Consider the following 22,929-nt stretch of genomic DNA (forward strand, 5'->3'; position numbering starts at 1 on the left):
ATTAAGTTTTGGCTTTGCAAGATTTTCGAGGATATTTTAACACTAGGAAAAATATTTCGAAAAAAAGAAACACCAAGGACGTGAGTTCAATTGTGAAAAATGACCATTTTGACAAAAATATCAAACCTTGAAAGGCTTCTTAGCAAAAGGTAAGTATTCTCACCCTTTCCACCTCCTCATCCTCTTCTCCAGAGTGGTCTTATTTGCTCACACACTATGTATCTGGTTTGCCAGGTACATAAGTTACAATTTGCATTTGTGAATTCGATAATCAAAATCTAGGATCAAAATAGTGTACCATTTTGAGTTAAATTAGACTACTTAATTAAACCAATAGTGTAACTAGGTATTCTGCTTGCACAATACAATGTCATTTTCACACATATATCTCATAATTCTTTATTAATATGTCATCAAGATTCAAAATACCCACATTCGTATGTCACCCACACATGTACTTGTGCAAGAGACTAAGATTAGCAACTTTAAGGTTAGAAAAATTTCCTTCCAAATGCTTAACACTTAACAACATAGTCTATTTGGCTGGGTATGTGAGTGAGCATTGGATGTGGTTAAAGTTTCAAATTGCCACCATGTAATATAACTGATGGAGAATTCCAAAGCCACATATTTCCAACCTTCAACCCTCCCTCTCTTGTTCTTGCTCTTCTTCTTCTTCCTCTCCTTCTCTCTCTCTCTCTCTCTCTCTCTCTCTCTCTCAACTCATCGAATATATCTCTATGAGGTCTCTTAGCATTGTTCCCATGTCATTCAACTTTTGCTTCACTTCTCTAGTTCTTCTTTTGATGTCTCCTTGGGGGATCCACTCTCTAGAGAAAAAGGCATGCCATCTGTGAGCAGAGAATCTTAAAAAAATCTCCATTTACAAAAATGATATGGTGAGTACGATACCCCTTCTTATGCTTATAAGTACTATAGAATGTTTTTCCCCCAAAATCACAAATTGTGAGTGATAAACGTTTTAAAAAACCAAAACAAGTTACATAGGAAGCCATACTCCACCCGAGCCATGACATTCTTCAACATCCTAATCTTTCCAGATACATCGACTGATAAAGAGTACCACCTGTGACCGTTCACATCATACGAGAACTTAGGTTGACTTGGGGTTTCCACCAAGGAGAGCGCCAGAGCACACCCCTTGACTACCAAGCACACCCCTTGACTATACCAAGCAAGTGCATCGAAAACATAGCACGAGAGGAGAATCACCAAAATTATCAAATTTTTCATTTTTTCTTATTTTCTTATACTAGCGGTAGTGGTCCATTACCCGAAACATGCATCACATTACTGACGAAATCAACCTTAATGTTCTGAGCTTCACCTACATCCGAGCCAGGTTGGCTGGACTCGATCGGCGTCTCTTTAGTGGGATTAACAAGCGACTCTGGTTTATATTTCATCTCATCAGACGAGCTTACTATCTCTTCGCTTATCTCCCCACCAGAAGGTTTGATTGGCTCGACAGATATTTTCTCTACTGACAGGAAACTCGTCTCTTTAGCCACGTTTTAACAAGCCCTATCTTGTTCTCTGGCCTTATCTTCCAGTCTAGGGTCATCTCCAGCGGACTTGACCTCCCTGGTAACTCGCCTCCAAGTTGTCCTGATCATCAATTGCGTGCAACTTCCACCTTGGGGTTGTCCTTACATAGTGATCAATTTTGTGGCACTTGTACCAAGCATTTAAAAGGAAGAAAAGGCTAATTCTTGTCGGAAGGTGCCAAAACTACCCATACGCAAATCTAGATACTTGGACATTGGCTTACTCATATTCCACAAAACACAAACCTTTACATCCAAACCGAACCTTACCCACTGCATTTTTGGAATGAAAAGCACCAGACCCAACATAGCAACTATGGAATCCACATAGTCATGAAGCCATAGAGGGAATTCTTTGAGCATAACCCACATTGGGTAATAGTCCATAAACTCTTTGTTAGGACAGAACTCGGGCATCTAGGGCAGAGCTTAAGCAAAGTGAGAGGCTCCTCAAATGCCTCCTCTCATAATCAGCTCCTGAACAGTTTTCTCCGTGGCACACCTTGCCACATAGAAGGCTTTTCCTATTGCTGTGGATTGGCTTATCGCAAATCTGTTGTTAGTCACTGTTGTGTTGCTGCCCACTCCCACAATCTTTAAGTTGACATTCGACGGCCCATAAAATAGAGCACCACCAAGTGAGCATAGCAGGACCGAAGGCTTATGAGAGATGTCTCCAGGTTGAACTCTTGTTGTAGTACATACCAATCTTCTACTTTATTTTGACTTGGCCTAATCACCCCGTGCAAGACTCCGTTGTATGAGGAAGCGAAGTGAGAAGGCTTCAAAATCTTTTTCGGATTAGCAGTGTTCATCTCCCCATCGGGGTCCATATCAAGGAAGAGTGCTTGATAATCTCGATCCTTGGGGCCATACACCACAATGTATCTTGATGGATCACGATCCATGATTGAGGCAAACAGAACACCGTCAAGAGCCGTGTACACTCCACCGAAAGAGGAGCTCAACCCCGGCTGCAGCTGCAATCGAATCGCGATCGGTGCTGCAGTTGTGGAGATGGATCATGATCGGTTCCAAGATGACAAACCACGAGCACTGATCGAGCTAGCACCTTCCGCCTACAGGAAGCCATCGCCAGCTCACAAACAAGTCAACTCAACAGTATCAGCGAATTAGCTTTCCTACACACTGGGCTAGCAACTGGCCTCCTCTTCATGCTAAAATCAAGCTCTGTACAATCCAACGCATCTCTCATCTCACCCTCACCATCGCAAAACAAAGCTCTACTACTCCGCTCCCGCTCCCATCACTCACATGTCCCCCGTCATCAGCTCACGTACCCTCGCCATATATAAAAACTTAATTATACACTGTTTTACATGTAAGGTTCTTTAAAAATGAATTATGGCCAAATTATAACTTTTTTTTTTCCACAATATTCATAATTGTGAGTGGAGAATTAACTCAAAAAGATACAAACGACCTCAAGCAGCCTTGAGGTGACAACCATGTCATAAAAGCCAGCCACAAATTGGGTGCTATGACACTCCTAAGCGACTCAATGCAAGGTGTCACTCTTTATTTGTGCATGTTGTCTCTCTCTTAGCTCTTACTACATGGATGAGCTCGGTGCTGAGATGCAAAATCTCATCAAACTGAGCCACGACTATTTTGGCCTCAAACACCCGAAAGTTCCTAGACTTACAGGCTTGATTGAGGTAGCAAAATCTTGTGATCTGGGTGTAGACTAGAACGACCTAGTTTTCAAAACGATCATCTATAAAGAAGATAATCTTCCAAGTCTTTCTTACCCATTGGTTGACTTTAGCGGCTAGTCCCTGCAATGATGGGCACTTGCTGAACAGATGCAAGGGTTCCTTAGAAGCCACTCTGCACCCATAGCAAGTTTCAATGCCGATCCCTCTAGCACAAACCTTAATCCTAGTAGGCATGGCTCCCCAAATCACCTTCCAGATAAATCACTTCATGTAATTAGGCCATTTGCTCTCCCATATGGCCTTAACGCTTTGTTTCCATTGTTCTTCTGTTCAATGTTTCTTCCATATTTTGTTGAGTGGGCTGAACCAGTTAGCTTTGTATGCTTGCTCACTGTAGATAACCTTGTTTTACATATAAGGTTTTGTATAAACTTGGCTAATTAAGTTTATTGTGTATTATAACTCACTTTCATGTTTTTTAATCATTAGCTTATATTAATATACCTTAATGGGATTCTTCTTATTCTTAATATTCAAATAATTAACACCATAGAAGAGAAAAACAATCATTACACAACCCTTGATAAAAACTTTTGTTGCACTACAAGAGGTTGTGTGCTCTTGTGACGCTGTTAGCGACGGAAATACACTGGGTTTTTATAACCCCCGGCGTCGCTAAAACCGTCGCTACGAGCGTCGCTACGAGAGCGTCGCTATAAGCGTCGATATATAGAGACGCTCATAGCGACGGTTATAGCGACGTTCACACAGAAGACTATAGCGACGCTACAGAGCCATAAATAGCGACGGTTATAGCGACGCCCGAGAGAATTTCTTTTTGGTGGCAGGGCATTGAATGCCCTGCCATCCATCAACCATATTGTTTTTGATTCACTTTTTAAAAAAAGTGCAAGGGTAGATAATAGACCCAAAATAGTCACCCACAAGACGCATTGTTTGCAAAATTGACAATTGTACACATCATAGGCAAAATGAATTGATTGGCAAATGTAATAATGACAATTGTACAACATCATAGGCATAAAGAATTGATTGGCAAAAGGAACTGCGGTGACAAATGTAATAATATACATGGTTCAAAAAGACGTATAAAATCCGTCTCATGATACATAAGCTATGAGAAACCCTAAACTAATGCTATCTAGCTACGGCTAAACTGACGTCGTCTAGTCAGACGTCTCATCGCGTCCAAGCGGCGTATCTGTCGGATTCTGCAAAAGAAGACAATAAGACAGCTTTCAGTACGTATAAACATATAACGACATTTATAAAACAATACAAAAAATAGAAAAGAGTAAACCCTAATACTAACCATGCCGCCACGAGAACTGAGAATGTCCATCAGGGCGTTTAAGCCCTTCCTGCCTGCGTACTTGCGCTCGTACGGTGTGGGATCACGTCCTGTCATCGACCACTGTCAAAACATACAAAGATTTCATTATGTTAGAATTAAAAAACTCATAAACCCTAAACTATCGAACATAAAGAGCAATGCGAAAACACTTACAAAATCGGCCTCAAATGATGCCCATCCACCGCTCCCCAAGTGGTGCGAGCTCCCTGCCTCTACTCGCGCTCTGGCTGCATCCTTTTGTTGCTTCCACTTGTCGGGATTCTCGCGCGCTGCTTTCTTCGCATTCTTCCAATCTTCTTTGGCCAGCCAATCTGGCCTGTTCCACCCATTCTTGATTGCTTTTTGCACTTCGAAACGCTTGTGTTTGCAGTATTCGCGCATTCGAATCTTCATCAGGTCTTCATTGAAGCGCTGATCCCGTGTTGGAACGGAAAACTCATCATGAAGTATGCTGATGACTCTGTTTTTTAAATCACTTGGTACTTCACTCCATTTGTTTAGTATGTAGTGTCTAAACAGCTGAGAGCAAAGACCACGCATGCGCGAGATCACCTTCTTGCCGTCATCATCCATGATGATGCCCCCGCTGAAGTCGACGGAGTAAGACAAGCCCTCTGGCCGGTGACGCGTGAACTTGGGTGTCCCGGCAGGGGTCTCTAGCGGCGTGTCGATGGGGGTATGGAGGTCAGGTGTCTCCACCGGTGTCTGGGCCCCGAAGCGAGGAGTGTCGAGTGGGGTGGCTCCTGGCGGAGTAGGTAGAGGTGTGTAGCTTCTAGGAACAGTCAGCCGTGCAAAACCTGGCGTAGATGGTGATGCTGTGGCTGGTGTGGGGGCGGGCAAAGAAGGGGAGGGTAAAGAGCCTCGTCGAACACGAGGCGGTGTGGAGGCATCGGTGGCGGAATCCCCACAACAACCACTACCGCCACCACTAGAGCGCCGGTGTCTAGACGAGTGTGAAGCTCGTCTCGTCGACGCCGAAGCTTCGGAGCGCGCCGAATGCTCCGAAAGAGAGGGAGATGCGGATGGAGTAGGAACGCACGATGATGCGCCAAAGCGATGACGCTCCACGTACCACTGTCTCTGCTGCGGTGACAAAGAAGAAAGAAACTCCTCATCATCCATACCTGCATTAAACACACGAATATTTAAACTTAATATTGAATGAATAGAGTAGACAATGACGCAAAGAACATTAAATACAATGACGTAATGACGCATATAAATACAATGACGAAAACTCAGAATTTTCAATCAAAAGATGTGAGCGCGAGTAGAAAAGAGGGTTATACACCATGGAAGGTACTTAGAGCCCCAGAGCTTTTACAACACGGAGCAAAATTGTTCAAATATAATATTTGTGGCTTTAAGAGATCTCTCTCTCATCCTCGCATAACTCAGCATAACTTCCTATATCTATATAGAGCTCTCCGTTTAAACACATATCCTCTGTTTCATTTTGTAGCTCCTCTGCATGCACCCCATATAGAGTAGTAGCATCTTGATGCTCGTCTGGCACCACCGCAGCGGCTTCTGATTGAGCATCTTCTCTGATCTCCTCCATTGATGCCGTTGTGATTGGCACATGGTAGCCTTCATACGTCCTTGCACTACGAGGGGCTATCTCTATGACGTACCACCAGTTTGATGTAGACTTTGTAGGATGAAATATTACCTGCCAGAGCCACATAACTTACATGAGAGCTTTCAAGCACATAACTTGTAAAAGGGGGATGTTAACTATTTACATACTTACTTGTTCACAATGCTCGGGTAGTACGAAAGTGTCTCTTAGGTCAGTCCATTTCTTAGTAGAATCCACCTCCAGAAAACCAGACTCTCCTCTACGCACAGTAGCGTTGCGACCCTCCATGATTATCTTGAACCATTGCACGTCGAACAAGTCGACAAAAAATCCTCTGTAATCGATCCTCAAAATCTCTTGCAGCGTGCCGAAGTAAGTGAGTTCCGCCACCACAGGATCTGCATCAGAGGAACGTCGTCGACTAGACTGTTCAAATTTTGCCATGATTCCACAATCTTGAGTAAAACGCTTTTTGTCGATTCGTTCCACCCTAAAATGTCGACCTTTACACCATGCTGCTGTGTATGACTTATACTACAACGAACAAAGATTATGAGTGGCCGTTCAAACGTTTATAAATAAAGTCACTTGCTAGTCGTACATTGCAAACTTACCTTGGTCGCGCAACCCCGAGAGTACTCCCACTCTTCCTCAGTCACTTCGTCACCGCATTGTTGTGCGCTTTTCAATTGGTTGTGCAACCATCTTAAGCTCATGAAGGTTGGTAGGCTCTCCAGAACCGCTGGATAGTGCATCGGTGGTCGTCTTCCCCATCTCCACTCGATTCGTGCCCTTTGTCGCTCTTGCTTTGCATCCTCATATTGTGAAATCCACTTTTGCATCACTGGATTGTGAAGCATGCAAAATCGGTTGATTTTAGCCTCTAGATCTTCCGTCATCTTCTTCTCAACACCGAGATTGCACATGACGATCCCAGATATGCGCTCATCATCTATGGTTCGCCATAGCGTGTCCCGGGCTTAATTTATCAAATCCGTCTAGCCACTCTCCAATGTACACTAGGGACTCTGATACTAACCAACCTTCTGCCATGCTACCCTCCGGACGTGCCTTTTGACGCACATATCCCTTAAGCGTTTTCATGAAACGTTCTAAGAAGAACATCCATCTGGAATGAACTGTGCCAGCTATTTCCACCTCATCAACTATGTGAACAAGAAGATTCACCTGAATGGTTAGCATGGTAGTAGGAAAATGTTTCTCAAACATGCACACAAGCTCCGCAGCATTTAGTTTGGCGAATGGTATGGAGTCTACGTTGATCTCCTTTTGTGAGATCCATTGCACCAGCTTTGCAAGTTTGTAGATTGTGTTACGGATGTCGAGAGACAAACATCCCTCAATGGCAACCGGTAAAATAAACTGTAAAGTATGTGCAGCAATGATATTAAAGTCCACTATGAACGTACCTGACACATTTTATGCCAATCGTGTGACTTCAAACCGATAAGCTTTCCTTCTTTAGTAAAACACGTTCGGAGCGAGTGCATTTCGCCACTGGGGGTCCGCAAAGATTGAATGGTCTCTTTTACTTTGCGTTCTTGGGCTCCTGTGAAAATCCATGGTGCTTTAGGGAGTTTTATCGATCCATCAGACGCTGTTTGCGGCCAATATTGCTCCATACGATCCACATTTCTAAGGTCAACTCTGGCTCCCAAAGTATCTTTCTTGCCGGTCAGATGGTCCCATAGTAGATTACCCACATTCTTGAATATGTGCATTGGATCGAGCAAGTGATTGATCATGAGTCGGGGCCAGTATGGTAACTCGTACCATAGAGATAGTCTCTTCATCCCTGGAGGCAATCCGTCATCGCACATCTCCTTCTGCTCTAACCATGCTTGTGCAGACATCCTTGGTGGCTCTCTTCCCAAAAAGCCGTCGCGTAACACATGATTCTCTGGAAGATACGCTTGATGACCTTCGTAGATTTGCTTCTTCAGTGAGGGTGCCCTACGTGCATTCAGTCTAGGTCCACATGTGACACATGCTCTGTATCAGCTTGTTTGAAGCCCTGCATGTATACACATGATAATAGATCAACTATGGGAAAAAACAAGATTTACAGTGTCTGAGTGAGGAGTGTCAATAGATCACCTGAGCATTCTGTTAGCCCGGGATAGTCATGCATGGTCCACATTAGAATGCCTCTTATCAAAGCATTCCGTCGTCTTGTGTGTCGGCTCATATCCACCACCTCTATGCCAATCCACAATTGTTGTAGCTCTTCCAATAGTGGACGAAGATACACATCCATATTCCCCACTTTATATCGCCCTGGCACAATCAAGCTTAGCCATAGGTGCCCCTTCTTCGTAGTCAACCACGGGGGAATGTTGTAGTTGACGATGACAACGGGTCATACACTGTAAGATGTTGATCTTTGACCAAATGGATTTACGCCATCCATAGCCAGGCCTAAGCGCAAATTTCGAGCTTCCCTGGCAAAATCCGACCATGTTCCATCTATATGTTTCCAGGCTGCGCAATCTGCAGGAATTCGTAGCACACCATCCGAAGATTTATTCTCCTCATGCCATGATGCTAGGGCGGCCATGGACTTACATTCGATGAAATGCTTGATGCGAGGAAGCAGAGGAAAATGTCGCAAAACCTTTTGTGGAATTTTTGTCCCGTGGAGATCTACTCGATATCTTTCGGAATCACATTTCGGACACTTCTCCATGTCTATGTATTCCCCTCTGAAAAGAATGCAGTCATTAGGACAAGCGTGGATAGAATTGTAATCCATCCCCAAGTTTCGCAAAATCTTTCTTGCTTCATCTCGGGAATCTGGCATCACATTGTGAGCTGGTAGTATGTGCTCTTTCAGCAATCTACACAACATAAAAATACGATACAATCGTGTAAAAATCTATCAGATCATTATACATTTAGAGTTTTATTAAAGTAAACTAATTGTAATAGATCACCTGAAAAGCGCTGTGACGCTAGTGTCACTCCATCCAAACTTTGCCTGCATGTTGAGAAGAACCAGGAGTGCTTTCAATCTAGACATACGTGCTCCATTATACAATGGCGTATCGGCTTCACTTTTCATATCATCATAGATAAGCCTTTCTGAATCCATGATCGTCTCGATCGATCATTTCATCAATCTCGGGCTCAAACATTGCCTCGTTGGGAATGTGCTCTGCATGATCATCCCCCGAGCTGTCAGAGGCTACATCTTGTGGCCTCACATATGCTGCTTGACCAAAGTGCCTGCGAACACGTCTATTGGGTTGCAAGATTGCTGCTTGTTGGCCAGCGTCAGAGTCCGACGAGTTATAATTGGCAACAACTCGATCTATAATAGATGGATCGAACTCGCCAAATTCGCGAACGTGCTGTAAAGAAACACGTCTTGTCCGTCGCACAACATGCTTGCATTGATTACAAGGACATAAGACCCTCGTTGAGAGATAGGTGTTTCGGTTGGACGGTCCCACATCCTCGTCACTACTCATAATGAGGATAAAAATCTTATAACCTGGACAACAAATTTAATATTCTATTGGCATTCTTCATCTTATCTCTCTCTCTCTCTGTCTCTGTCTCTCTCTCTCTCTCTCTCTCTCTCTCTCTCTCTCTCTCTTTACCTCACATTCTCCAGTCATGTCCAATCCCCGCACACCTCGGTCTAGAGGTGCACGGAGATCAGAACCACCGGGTTATAATCTCGTCTTTATTGGTCAATACCTATATTTGTGGGTACAAGAAATCTACACATCCACGTCTACATGATACTGCATGTAGTGGACAAAACCCCTTTGCCTCTTCTCTAGCTGTAGCACTTCACAGCATCTTAACATCTTTTCACAGTAGATCTTTTCACTGTTCGTCTAACTCTAAACCCTAAACCGTAAGTAATTCTTGCGTGGACTCGATCTAACGTAAATAAGCGTAAATCTAACTAAAAATAAACCTAAATCTAATTTAACGTAAGTCTACATCTAACCTAATCTTTAACGTCTTTTGGGATAGTTTCCTACGACGTTAAAACTCTCTTCTTCTTGTGTGTGTGTGTGTGTGTGTGTGTGTGTGTGGGTAAACCTAAATAAACCTAAGTCTAATCTAATATAACATAAATCTAAATCTAACGTAAATTATGTTATATTAAAAACAAAGAACTAAACTAACAGGGATTATAAGAACCTTAAAACTGATTCAACACATAATTTTTCACATAACTCGGCAAGAGTTGGCATTCTCATCACTAAAGATGTGAGAGTTAACTTCCGGCGGTGACGCTGCCTCATCTCCATCCACATCTGACGACAGCAATTGGCCCTTTAGACCGTTCTTGCTCTTGTTACTAACTTTGAAGTTGTTGTTGAATGACTAGAGGTTGTCTAGATGGTCATTGTGTCGGGGATGTAGTGACTCTTGCCGCCCTGAAGATCCACCTTCTTCCCTATCTTCTGAAGACATTTCACCAGGAGGTTTGGATCGACGGAGCCCACCATGAGTGAAGGCAGCAATACCCTATATTCCATTGAGGGCTTTCTTCACCCGGTTCATGCAGGCATCGCTGTCTATGGAGACCTAAATCTAATCTAATATAACGTAAATCTAAATCTAGCGTAAATAAACGTAAATCTAGTTAAAAATAAACCTAAATCTAGTTAAAAATAAACCTAAATCTAGTTAAAAATAAACCTAAATCTAATCTAATTTAACTTAAATAAACCTAAATCTAATTTAACGTAAGTCTACACCTAACCTAATCTTTAACGTCTTTTAAGATAGTTTCCTACGACATTATAACTCTCTTCTTCTTGTGTGTGTGCGCGTGTGTGGATGTGTGTGCCAATAAAAAGAGATAAATGGTATAACCTTTCTATCACCCATGCCAAGTATGATAGATTGATTATGCCATTTCCCTCTTGAATAATAGGTCTTGAGTTCAACTCCTCGTCGGCTAGATCTTTAGGTCTTTTAATTTTAATTAGTTTCCTACGACGTTAAATTAGTTTCTCTCTCTTTCTCTCTCAATGTGTGTGCGTTTTTTTGGATCGTATGCATGTTTTCACTCTCTTTTCCTCTCTCAATGTGTGCGTTTTTTGTTTATGCATGTTCTCTCTCTCTTTTCCTCTCTCAATGCGTGCGTTTTTTGTTTATGCATACTCTCTCTCTCTCTTTTCCGCTCTCAATGTGTGTGTGCATTCTTTGTTTATGTATGTGTGTGTACGTTTTTGTTTATGTTTGTACTCTCTCTCTCTCTCTCTCTCTCTTTCTCTCTCTCTCTCTCTCAAAAACACTATGTGTGTGTGTGTATGTGTGTGTGTGAGAGAGAGAGAGAGGGAGAGAGAAAGAGGGGAAGGGAACATGAGAATGAGGAGAGGGAAGGAGCATACCTGGCTCTCCTTCCTCTCCTCGTGTGTGTGTGTGTGTGTGTGTGTGTGTGTGTGTTGAGATGTAGAGAGAAAGAGAGAGAGACGAGACAAGAGACACACCATATACGCTCGCAAAGACTGATTCATATTGAGGACAAGATACAAATATATAGGTGAGACCAAGTTCAGTAGAGTGAGCCATATATAGCTCCAACACCCCCACTCAAACAAAGGTCTCTAGCTTTGGATGAAAAAACCCTTGGGGAGTTCAAGGGAAAAACCCAAGCCCCTATACAATGTGAAATATGAACCAGTGGTGATGATGTGAAAGTGAATTGTGCATCTATGTACAAATATTCAAGTGACTTAGATATCACAAGGTGCAAATGTGGAGTGTGCATAGTGCATGGTACCTAAAAGATTACAATGTCATATGTACAAAGCTATTACAATAGAAAAGAAGCTAATCTAGAAAGAGTGAGGCCGAAGCAACTCCAAGCTCCGAGCGCAAGAGGATGAAACGTGACTCATTGAGGCCTTTGGTCAAAATGTCTGCAATCATCTGGTCACTTGGACAGTGTTCAACCATAATGGTTCCCTTGCGTACTTCATACCTGACATAATGATAATGGACAGCAATGTGCTTTGACTTATTATGTTGAACATAGTCTTTTGCAAGACTAATAGCACTTTGGTTGTCACACCGCAAGGGTGTGCTAGAAAGAGGAGAGTGACCAATATCAACCAGCATTTGTCGAAGCCAAATCAACTCACGAGTTGCAAGTGATGCCGCAACATATTCTGACTCAGTCGTAGAAACTGCAACACAACGTTGTTTCTTGCTGGTCCAAGAAACAAGACAACCATTTATAAAGAAGCAATTTCCACTAGTAGATCGCATAGATAAATGTGAGCTTGCCCAGTCTGCATCTGTGTAACCCAAAAGAGAAAGAGATTGCATAGAATCCGATGTGAGTTGTCGTCGATAGACTAAACCAAAATCTGTAGTGCCTTTCAAGTATTTCAATACACGCTTTGCAGCAGACCAATGCTTAAGAGAAGGACATGCAAGATGTTGTCCAAGATAGTTAGCAGCGAACAGAATATCAGGACGAGTGTTCATGCCAACAAACTGAAGACATCCAATCAAGTTAGCATAAGGTTGATTTGTGACAAGTTGACCGCCATTGTCAGAAGTATTCTTCGTAGAGCTCGCAAGACAAGGTGTGTTGGTTGAATGTGCAGATTTCATACCAAATTTTTGAATAGTATCTGCAATAAACTTTGACTGTCGAAGGAATAAAATACCTTTTGTACGGTTCCGTTGGATTTGAATGCCAAGACAAGAGTGAATCTCTCCAAGATCCACCATATCGAATGCAGAAGACAATAAATTTTTCACTTGCTGAAGAAATCCCAAATCATTGGAAACAAGGATGGTATCATCCACATAAAGAGCAAGAATCACAAAACTGCTACCTTGGCGTTTTATGTATAAGTTGGGGTCTGACGAGCAAGAGATGAATCCTTTAGAGGTGAGAAAAAGATCAAATTTTGTATACCAGGCTCGCAAAGCTTGTTTGAGACCATATAGTGCCTTATGGAGTTGAGCAACAAGGTCTTCTTTACCTGGAATAACAAACCCTTCTGGTTGTTCCATATAAATTTCCTCTTCCAAGTCACCATTAAGAAAAGCAGTTCGCACATCCATTTGATGAGCTTCTAAATCAAATTGAACAGCAAATGCCAATAAAACTCGAACACTTGTAATGCGAACAACTGGTGAAAAAGTCTCTTGATAATCAACACCAGCTACTTGGGAGTAATCTTTTGCAACTAAACGCGCCTTGAACTTGTCAAAAGATCCATCTTCTTTTACTTTTGTTTTATACACCCACTTACATTTAATAGCTGTACGACCAGGAGGTAATTCAGTTAGTATCCATGTACCTTTAGAGATAAGAGAATCGTACTCTGCTTCCATAGCCTCTTGCCATTGATCCTTTTGTGGTGAAGAGATAGCTTCATCATAAGTAACGGGATCTTTAGAAGTAGAAAAAGCATTATCAGCAATATCATCATCATAAACATGACATGAGCCATGTTCAAAATCAATAGGCAGATCAACAAAAATATCAATATCATCATTGGCAACATTTGGAATGGATGGTTGTGAGGAGGAAAGTTGCTCTATAGGAAGTGTTTCATCTTCTGAAAGAAATGGAAAAGCCTGAAGCAATGATTTAGTATCATCAGAATCATCCATGGACCATGAGCCTCCCATAAGCTGTTCGTTAAAAGTAGCATCACGATTCACAGTTACTTTCTTGGAGGAAGGGTCATAGGGTTTGTAGACTTTGGAAGTGTCAAAATATCCAATAAAAATAACTTTAAGACCAGGAGCATCAAGCTTTGTTCGTGTTTCTTTGGGAACATGAATATAAGCAATACATCCAAAGGTTCGAAAATGAGATACAAAAGGAATGTCACATGTCCATGCTGTGATGGGTATCTTACCAAAGGGTGCAGTAGTAAGAAGATGATTCTGAATAAATGTTGCTGTCAAAGTAGCTTCAGCCCAGAAAACACGAGATAAGCCAGAATGAATCAGCATACATCTTACATCATTGAGAATAGTGCGATTCTTTCGTTCAGCAACACCATTCTGTTGAGGCGAATATGGAATAGTGTGTTCATGATGAATTCCAGTGTCAGCACAGTAACTCACAAACTCTCGAGAAACATATTCGCCTCCATTGTCACTACGAAGCTTCTTAAGGCGACGACCAGTTTGATGTTCCGCAGCCTTGTGGAATTGTTTGAAAACAGATAAGGCTTCAGATTTTTGTCTAAGTAGAAATACAGTCGTATACCTTGAGAAATCATCAATGAAAGTAATGAAGTAGCGATATTGTGATCTCGAAGAAGGTAGAGGTCCACATATATCAGTATGAACAAGATCCAAGATGTCATGAGAATGAGTTGTATTTGAAAGAGGAAAGGGTTTACGATTGTGTTTCCCAAGAGCACAAAATTCACAAATTCCCATATGGGGATGGGCTTTAAGATCCATGCCATGAACAAGATCACGACGTTGAAGATCAAGGAGTTTTGAGAAATCAGCATGAACAAAACGGTGATGCCATACTTTGCAATCATGATCACCTGGAGCAGTGACAATATTTGCTACAGCATCATTGAGAGAGAGTTCAAATAAATTACCGTTTCGAGGAGCAGTGGCTATAGTCTGTCCATCTTTCTCAATTCGGCATTTGGTATAATCAAATCCAACAAACAGACCAAGATCAACAAGTCTAGCAACTGAAAGAAGATTACGTTGAAGATCTGGTACATGTAATACTCCTCGCAAAATTCGAGTGGAAGAAGATAAGGTACCAAGATATAAGTCTCCAATACCCTTTACTTGACAAGTAGTATCATCAGCAAGATAAACAACACGTTGAACTGGCAGTGGATGATAGTTATGGAGCCACTTAGACTGATATGTCATATTTCCTGTAGCACCAGAATCGACAATAAAAAGTGATCCATCACGTACATGAAGTATTCTGTCTGGAGCAACTGAACATAGGACGCAACTTGTTTCTGGTACAATGTTGTTTCGATGTTCAGTAGCATATGCTCTATTCCGATCTGTGTCGAATCGACGCTTATAGCACATATGAGTGGGATGATCAGATCGTACGCAATATTCACAAGAAGAAGAAGAAGAGTCTCTAGATAAACGTGGTTGTTTTGTGGTAATATTGTGTTCTTCATCATATTGACGTGCCCAACAATCATCTTCAGTATGGCCATTTCTGTTGCAGTAAGAACATTGCTTATTAGGAAATTTGAGACGAGAGAAAATATTACCGCGACGGCCACCTCTGCGGTTTCCTCGTTGAAATGGACGCCTTCGAGCATAAAAAGCACGTTCCATCTGTTGTGACTCAGTCTCCTCTTTTGAAATCATAGCTGTATCGTGACCAGCATTCCGACGTTCTTGACGTTGAGAGTATTCAATTAAAGACATGCAAGCTTGGTCGAAATCAAGACCATCTTTATTAGAGAGAATAGTAACAATGTTATCATAAGAAGAGTCCTTCACCGTATCAAGGAGAAGTGTAATCAGTTGCTTTTGTGGAACAGGATCACTGGCAGCAGCAAGTTGATTAATAATAGATTTGAAAGACTCAATATGTCCCGTCATGGCAGTACCAACTTCATATTGTAACTTGTTAAGCAACCCTCTCAAATAAAGTATTTCTGTAACAGATTTCTTCTGAAAGTTTGCAATAAGGTACTTCCATACGTCATGGGAAGTAGGCAGTTCAAACATATCAAGCAAAAGGGAATCAGTAAGAGCAGAAAGAATATACCGACGAGCTGCTTTATCACGTCGTTGCCAATCCGTATAGGCAACATTCCAATCTTCAAATATAGGTCCTTCAGTGATAAGCACGTTATCATTATTCGTATCAACAGGCTGAGGCGGACAAACACGATTTCCAAGAACAACATCGGAGAGTTCATCGCCTTCAAGAATTAACAACATCTTTGCTTTCCAGCCTGGAAATCCTTGACCTTGGAAAGGAGGAACAGAACGTTGGCCAGAAGGAAAGCCGTTGACGAGAATATTCATAGCCATATCTTGTTGCGAGAAGACGTATAAGATAAGATCGCAGAATCTGCACACCATATATGGTGAAGGCCGCAATTGAGAATGAGAGAGATATGAGTACTGCGTTCTGTCAACGATAAACGTAAGAAGGATGCTCAAGGAACGTCCAAAGATGTGAGAGACGTCACCCAAAAAAGACAGGGTAAAGGAGACGTTAATAATAAACGAGTCCTCAAAATAGAGTGGCGTGAGATGCAAGATTGACGGCCACAATACGAATAGCAAAAAGCTAAATCTTCTCGAAAAAGTTAACGCCAAAATAAGAAAAACGATCGCGGACGCTTCACGAAGAAGTAGGACGAAGAAAGCTGCGTCAAGCTCTATTGTAGTAAAAACAACATAACTTTCTGCTGCGAACTCCGATTGACGCAAACCTAGAACTCAAATCGAAGAGCTCGAGGAGACGAACAAGTTTTGGATGAAAAGTGCCATTGCGCTTTTTCCGTTTCTCCAAATTTTGAGCAAAACAGGAAGAAAAATTGAGATGAAGTTCAGGGTGTCATCAACAAGAAAACGTAATCAACGATTAGATTGATTATAAATAAACGCCACATAAAACACTAATCATATTCTTCTTAACACAAAACAACCACAGTTAACAAGAATCAACGCTCAAAAATATAATTTGTAACAATTTTGAATCTTACATGCGAATCGCATACACATACTGTTGTCACCATGAATTGAATCGGCGCGTGATCGTTACCGCTCTGATACCATGTTGAGATGTAGAGAGAAAGAGAGAGAGACGAGACAAGAGACACACCATATACGCTCCCAAAGACTGATTCATATTGAGGACAAGATACAAATATATAGGTGAGACCAAGTTCAGTAGAGTGAGCCATATATAGCTCCAACAGTGTGTGTGTGTGTGTGTGTGTGTGTGTGGAGAAGAAAAAGAGAGAGAGAGAGGGAGAGCGTTACCTGCTCCTTGCTTGAGGGTGCCAAAAAACTCTGATCTGAGATCTGAGTTTTTAGGCGTGCTCGGTTATTTTTTTAGCCCAGCCGGCGTCGCTATGAGCGTCGCAAATTTCTTTGTAAATTTGCGACGCTCATAGCGACGCCGGGAATTTTTTTTTTGAGCGTCGCTAATATGAATAGCCTCTTGTAGTGTTGGTATATGTGAAAAGGGTCTAAGTCTTCTAATTTCAAAGACTAACTTTCAATTGACATTAAAAAGGATATACAAATGTTGTGCTAGCAATGTTGATGTTTGATGTACTCCTCAAACTTTCTATTTTTATAGGTTAATAAAGGTACATGTTGTTGATAGACTTTGTAGAGACTAGGGTAGAGGAGCCAGTTTAGAGGCACCGAACTTGGGGGACGGATTCCCAATCATCTACAACACCATTTTGATCGTGGAAACTTGGAAAGGTGCAGATGGAAGATCTACACAATACCTCTGTCCAGCAGAAATCTGAGTGTGATCAATAGTCCAATGACGAAGTATGAAGCGAAGTTCGAAACTATGTGTAAAAAAAAAAGGGTACCAGTACTTTTAGCACTGTCAGGGGGAAATTTAGAGTCATTGTGCGAACAAGTCTCAAACTTCAGATCGAATGGCGAGGATGCTACCACGATTGAGCTAACCACAAGGGCACCTGTCGTCCCATGCCTCTAAACTGGAACCAGAAGACCATATTTTAAACGGGGAGACTCGTCTCTGTACAGGGGGCATCTTTTTACTGGCCCCCGTACCCTATCTGTTCTTATTCTTCTAATACATCTCTATCTCTTCTCCTTCCCCCTCCCCCTCCCCCCTCCCCTCTTTGATGAAACTTATATACCCCCTTGCTTTTAGGTTTAAAATTAGTAGAGGTCTACCCTAGCTTATGCACTTAACTAGGTTTTATAAAAACCCCCTCTTTTGTACTTATGTGGCACAGTAAGTTTTCCATGTTGGATCTCCTCGGGCCTCTTTCTCTCTTCTCTCTACTTTAAAAGAATAATATCTATGTCGCAAGACTTCTCTAGTGGCATTCTCTTGGCTCACAATGAAATTGACTAAGAATATCCCCTGCTTGATCATTCACTATATTGCTTACAACACGTGGGCAAGCTCTTGACTAGCTATATTGCCAAGGACCAAATACCACAATGGAGGCCCACAATAGTGTCACACTTGGTCAAATGATATTCACTAGATGTGAAAAGAATGTCAAGGTGTAGCTAACACATATATGTGAAATTGGTGGTGAAGAGACAACTGTGAGTAGTGTGTATGATAAGTACCTCCTCATGCTTGCGCTCAACCCTAAAATTAGAAGGCTGTGACATCCTTCCTACTGGGTTTAACCCTTCTAGAGAATTAAGGCTAGGAAAATGCTACTCCTCTTAAGAATTCTAAGAAATTTGAAAAAATAGTTATATGCCCTTCCAATTTGTGTAGAAAGTCTTAGCTTTTCTTGATCATATATATATATATATATGTGTGTGTGTGTGTGTGTGTGTGTATGTATGTGTGTGTGTACCAAGGATGCCTTCCTTGATCATCATCACACACACACACACACACACACACACACACACACACACACACACACACACACACACGGTCTCTTTACTTTGCCTAGGCTACTTCTTCCTAGACTCATTCACAGTTCACCCTTGCTTTGGTCTCAATAGTGAGATCTGATGGCTATAGTGTTCTGTAAAGTTCACCTTGTATAATTAATCTATATGGTGGACTATGGCTATTGAAGCCCGTACCTTGATACTCCTGGATCAAACTCTTAAAATCACAAGTACTTAACCTAGCCCTGTCCATTGAATGACCTTTTTAAATATTTGAACACCAACTCACCCGTTGTAGCTACTGGCTCTTCTGACACCTCCCCCTATTATGGATATGTTTACTCAAGTGCTTATTACGAGCTATGGTCATTTGTGTCGGCCGGCCAATGTGTATTCATTTTTTAGCATTGAAGAATATATAAATGAAATACATGCAAGAGGGAAATTGTCACTCTTGCAAGGGGGAGATTGCACCCAGTGTCTGCCTTATTCTTCTCTCTCCTCTCTACTCTTCTCTCTCGTCGTGCTCGCATAGCACTCTGCTTTAGGAGGTGCATTTTGCATGTGCTCGCAACTCTGAGTCTCTCTCTCTCTCTCTCTCTTTGTGTGTGTGTGTGTGTGTGTGTGTGTTCGTGCATCATTCGATTATGTGATAGTTGCAGTCATCTAGGTATGAAAATCTATCGTTTTATGTATAAGTTTCTTATTTTGCTATTTTGCAAGGCCATCACGCATCCATTTGTAGCAAGGTATCAGAGCCTAGGCCAATGCTCCCAAAAATAAAATCTACAAAGATCCACATGGATATATGGAGGAAAGGAATTATGCTGACTCGAGCTAAGTTACCTTGGTTCTTTCATTTACAATATGGAAATGTATGTGCATTTTGTGTGGTATACGGTGTTTTGAAATTGATTGCAACTTGGATCTGCAGATCATCAAATTTAGTTTTGATTAACAATCATGGTAAGTGAATAATCATACAATTGATCCCACATAAAATATGTAGTTGTAGAGTGCAAAGAGTAAGTGGTATTAAGTAGGAAGTAAATAGGAAGCAAGATTGTGTTTAGTTTTTCTTTTTCTGCTTTTGTTTGCGATAAACTCGCATAAGGTCTAATTTCAATAAGAAAATTAGAAGGAGGTGAAAGTTTCTTCATCATAGGTCCACATCAAAGGTAGACGCGAGAATAAACACAGCACGAGGGCCCTAGCCTATGGGAAACAAAATTCAAACCCAAAAAAAAAAGAATTTCTTTTCTTATTTTCCCAACAAAATCGAAGCATTGAATGTCTGCAACCTCAGGAGGTTCAAAGTGGCGGCATTTACTAATGATGACCATGATACCAACCACATCAGGCTAAGTTGGCAGGGGAAAAAAAACCAGTAGACTGCATCGCTTGTAGTAGAGATCGCTACCTCTGCAGGCCACCACTATGGACACCCCAAGAAACTGTCGTGCTCATCAATAACTCAAGAAAAGTTTGCAAGATGATGAGCCAACCCTCACCACACAGTAGTTTTTCATGGTGGCTCATCTACTTTTTGATGGACCCTCATTACACACACAGTTTCTTGAGTCTCTCTCCCTCAACTGCAGCCACCATGCAGTCTTTCTCTCTTTGGCCTACTGGCGGGCAATACCTGTCTCTCCTCTCTCTCTTACTTTCTCTCTCCAACCAACTCGTTCTACGGCTTGCATGCACGTCGTGCAGCCTTTCAAGGCATTGAAACTACCTCTGCATGCATGCAGTGAAGTTTGTTGCTGGATACTTTCTCCTACCACACAACAATACTTGTGATGCAATACTTTCTCCTACACCGCTTGCTGTCGAGCATCCTCTGGCATTGACAACGCTGTTGACAATTATTTATTTTATTTTATTTTTAAACAATGCTAGAGGATGCTCGACAGCAAGCGGTGTAGGAGAAAGTATTGCATCACTCACTGAAGAGCTTCGTCAGAGTTCGCCTATGTAGGTAGTCGTACTGGGAGGAGGGAAGACAAAGAGATGTAGCAGATATAACAGAAGCGTCTTCATTGCCATGCCATGTCAGGTAGCGCAGGACGGTCCATGGGTGCTTGATGAGCTGATAAGGGCTCATTGTGGTCTGGCTGCTGAGGAGGTAGGATTGGAAGTCCAGAAGCAGGCAGTCAAGGCTGTGCTAGTGTGCTTCAAGATCTCGCACCGCCCCTTGCTCCCCAAACGTCGGCTTCCCGAGAGCTGCATCGACGCTCACCGTCACCTTGGACCACACCCACTCGGGCAGGGCTTGCTTCTTTTGGGGCGTCAACGTTGCAACAAAGGCACGGATGACCTCCATGGTGTCAAGAAAGTGCAGGATGAAGGAGGAGCCTCGAGGGGCACAGGAAAAGCACGGAAAGAGAGCACGATGGGAGGAGGCGGCAGCCAGCTTGAGCCGAGTGAAGAGTCGAGGAGACGGAGGTTGTTGCTGTTGCTGCAGGACACATGGAAGAGAGAGAGAGAGAGAGAGAGAGAGAGAGAGAGAGAGAGAGTTGGATGGAATTGTAGAACATTGTCAACGGTACCACCGAACACTAGATCATGATCACTGGGTGATTGGGTGGGTGGACGAGGGGTTGCTTTCTCCTACACCGCTTGCTGTGGTAGTTTCAATACTTTCTCCTACACTGCTTGTTGTCGAGCATTCTCTGGCATTGACAACGCTGTTGACAATTATTTATTTTATTTTATTTTTAAACAATTTTTGCTTTACTTTGTTTTAATTTGTCCTCAAGCAGATTCACATGGATTGTATCAGTTTGGAATCATATTTAATTTTGGCCTTTTGAAGACTTTTAATATCACATTTCATTTCATTTCTCTCACTTTTTCCCGCCTCTCTCCCTTCCTTCTTGGTCGATGGTATGAAGTAGCGGACATTAACAAAGCTCTTCAACGACCACTGTGATACTTTCTTGGATGTCCGATACCGGACATCCACGTGCCTTGACAATGATGATATTGCTTTTCATCCACGCGCATTGACGATGATGATATTGATTTTAGTTTAAATCTTTCATTCTTTCCCTTTACTTCCTTTTATTTTTGTATCCACACATTGGAGTAGATCCACAAGGATTGTATCACTTTCGTCTCATTATTCATAGGTCATTTTGGCTTTTGCAGACGCTTCATATAACATTTCATTTTGTTTCTCTCTCTCTCTCTCTCTCTCTCTCTCTCTCTCTCTCTCTCTTCGTTCCTCACTCAGAATTGGTTACTATGGCCAATAAAATATCTCTATAACTCAATTTTTTTCTCTTAGAGCTGAAACCCGAGTTAGAAGTCATTAGTAATTGAAATTTACCTTCAAACTTGGCACAAATAGATCGTGTAGCCTAGAGATTTGGAACAAAATTTGATTTGAAAACATAGCTATTATTAATATATATATATATATATATATATATATATATATATATATATATATATATATAATTTTTATTTTCTTCTTGTAATGAATGTTCTCTCCTAGCACATTTGATGGTGCCATTGTTCATAAACCTCTTTCCAAAAAAGAAGGATAAGCTACCCAGTAATTGCCTAGCTTATTAAGAGAACGATATTGTATTTCCACAGGCCGTGACGTTAGTGGTAACAACTTGAATAATTCTCATGTTTGTCATGAATATAGATGTTCCATACTTCAGTGGGTTGTGATTTTTAGCTCTACCAGGCTCAATGTAAGAAATTATCAAGCATAAGAAAGAAAATCCCTCTCTCATCATTATTTGCACGAGCCATTATCCCCATAATGTAAGTTTTATTCCATTAGCAATGCTGTAATGTAATTTTCGCTTTGATTTCTCTACAAATTGTCTTAAATGTTACATCATATGTTAGTGAGATTGTTGTTGCATATTACTAAATATTGTTCCATTTATTTGCTTATGTATCACATCCCTGCCAATGTTTCTAATACTCCTCCGCAGAGGACTATGTTTACTGAAGGATATTTACCTCTACGTCAGAATTTGAAGCCAACTACTTTAGCACCACTATTTTTCTTCTAGTGATTTGAAATTTCTCCCAGCACACTAGTTGAGACATTATACATTGTTATGGCAAGGATCTTATTGGTTAGACAGAATGGGAATGGCAAATTTTTTACACATGTTAAAGCTCCTATGCCTG

This window comes from Adiantum capillus-veneris, chromosome 14, assembly GCF_014529385.1.
Source record: "Adiantum capillus-veneris isolate H3 chromosome 14, ASM1452938v2, whole genome shotgun sequence".
Classification (NCBI taxonomy): domain Eukaryota; kingdom Viridiplantae; phylum Streptophyta; class Polypodiopsida; order Polypodiales; family Pteridaceae; genus Adiantum; species Adiantum capillus-veneris.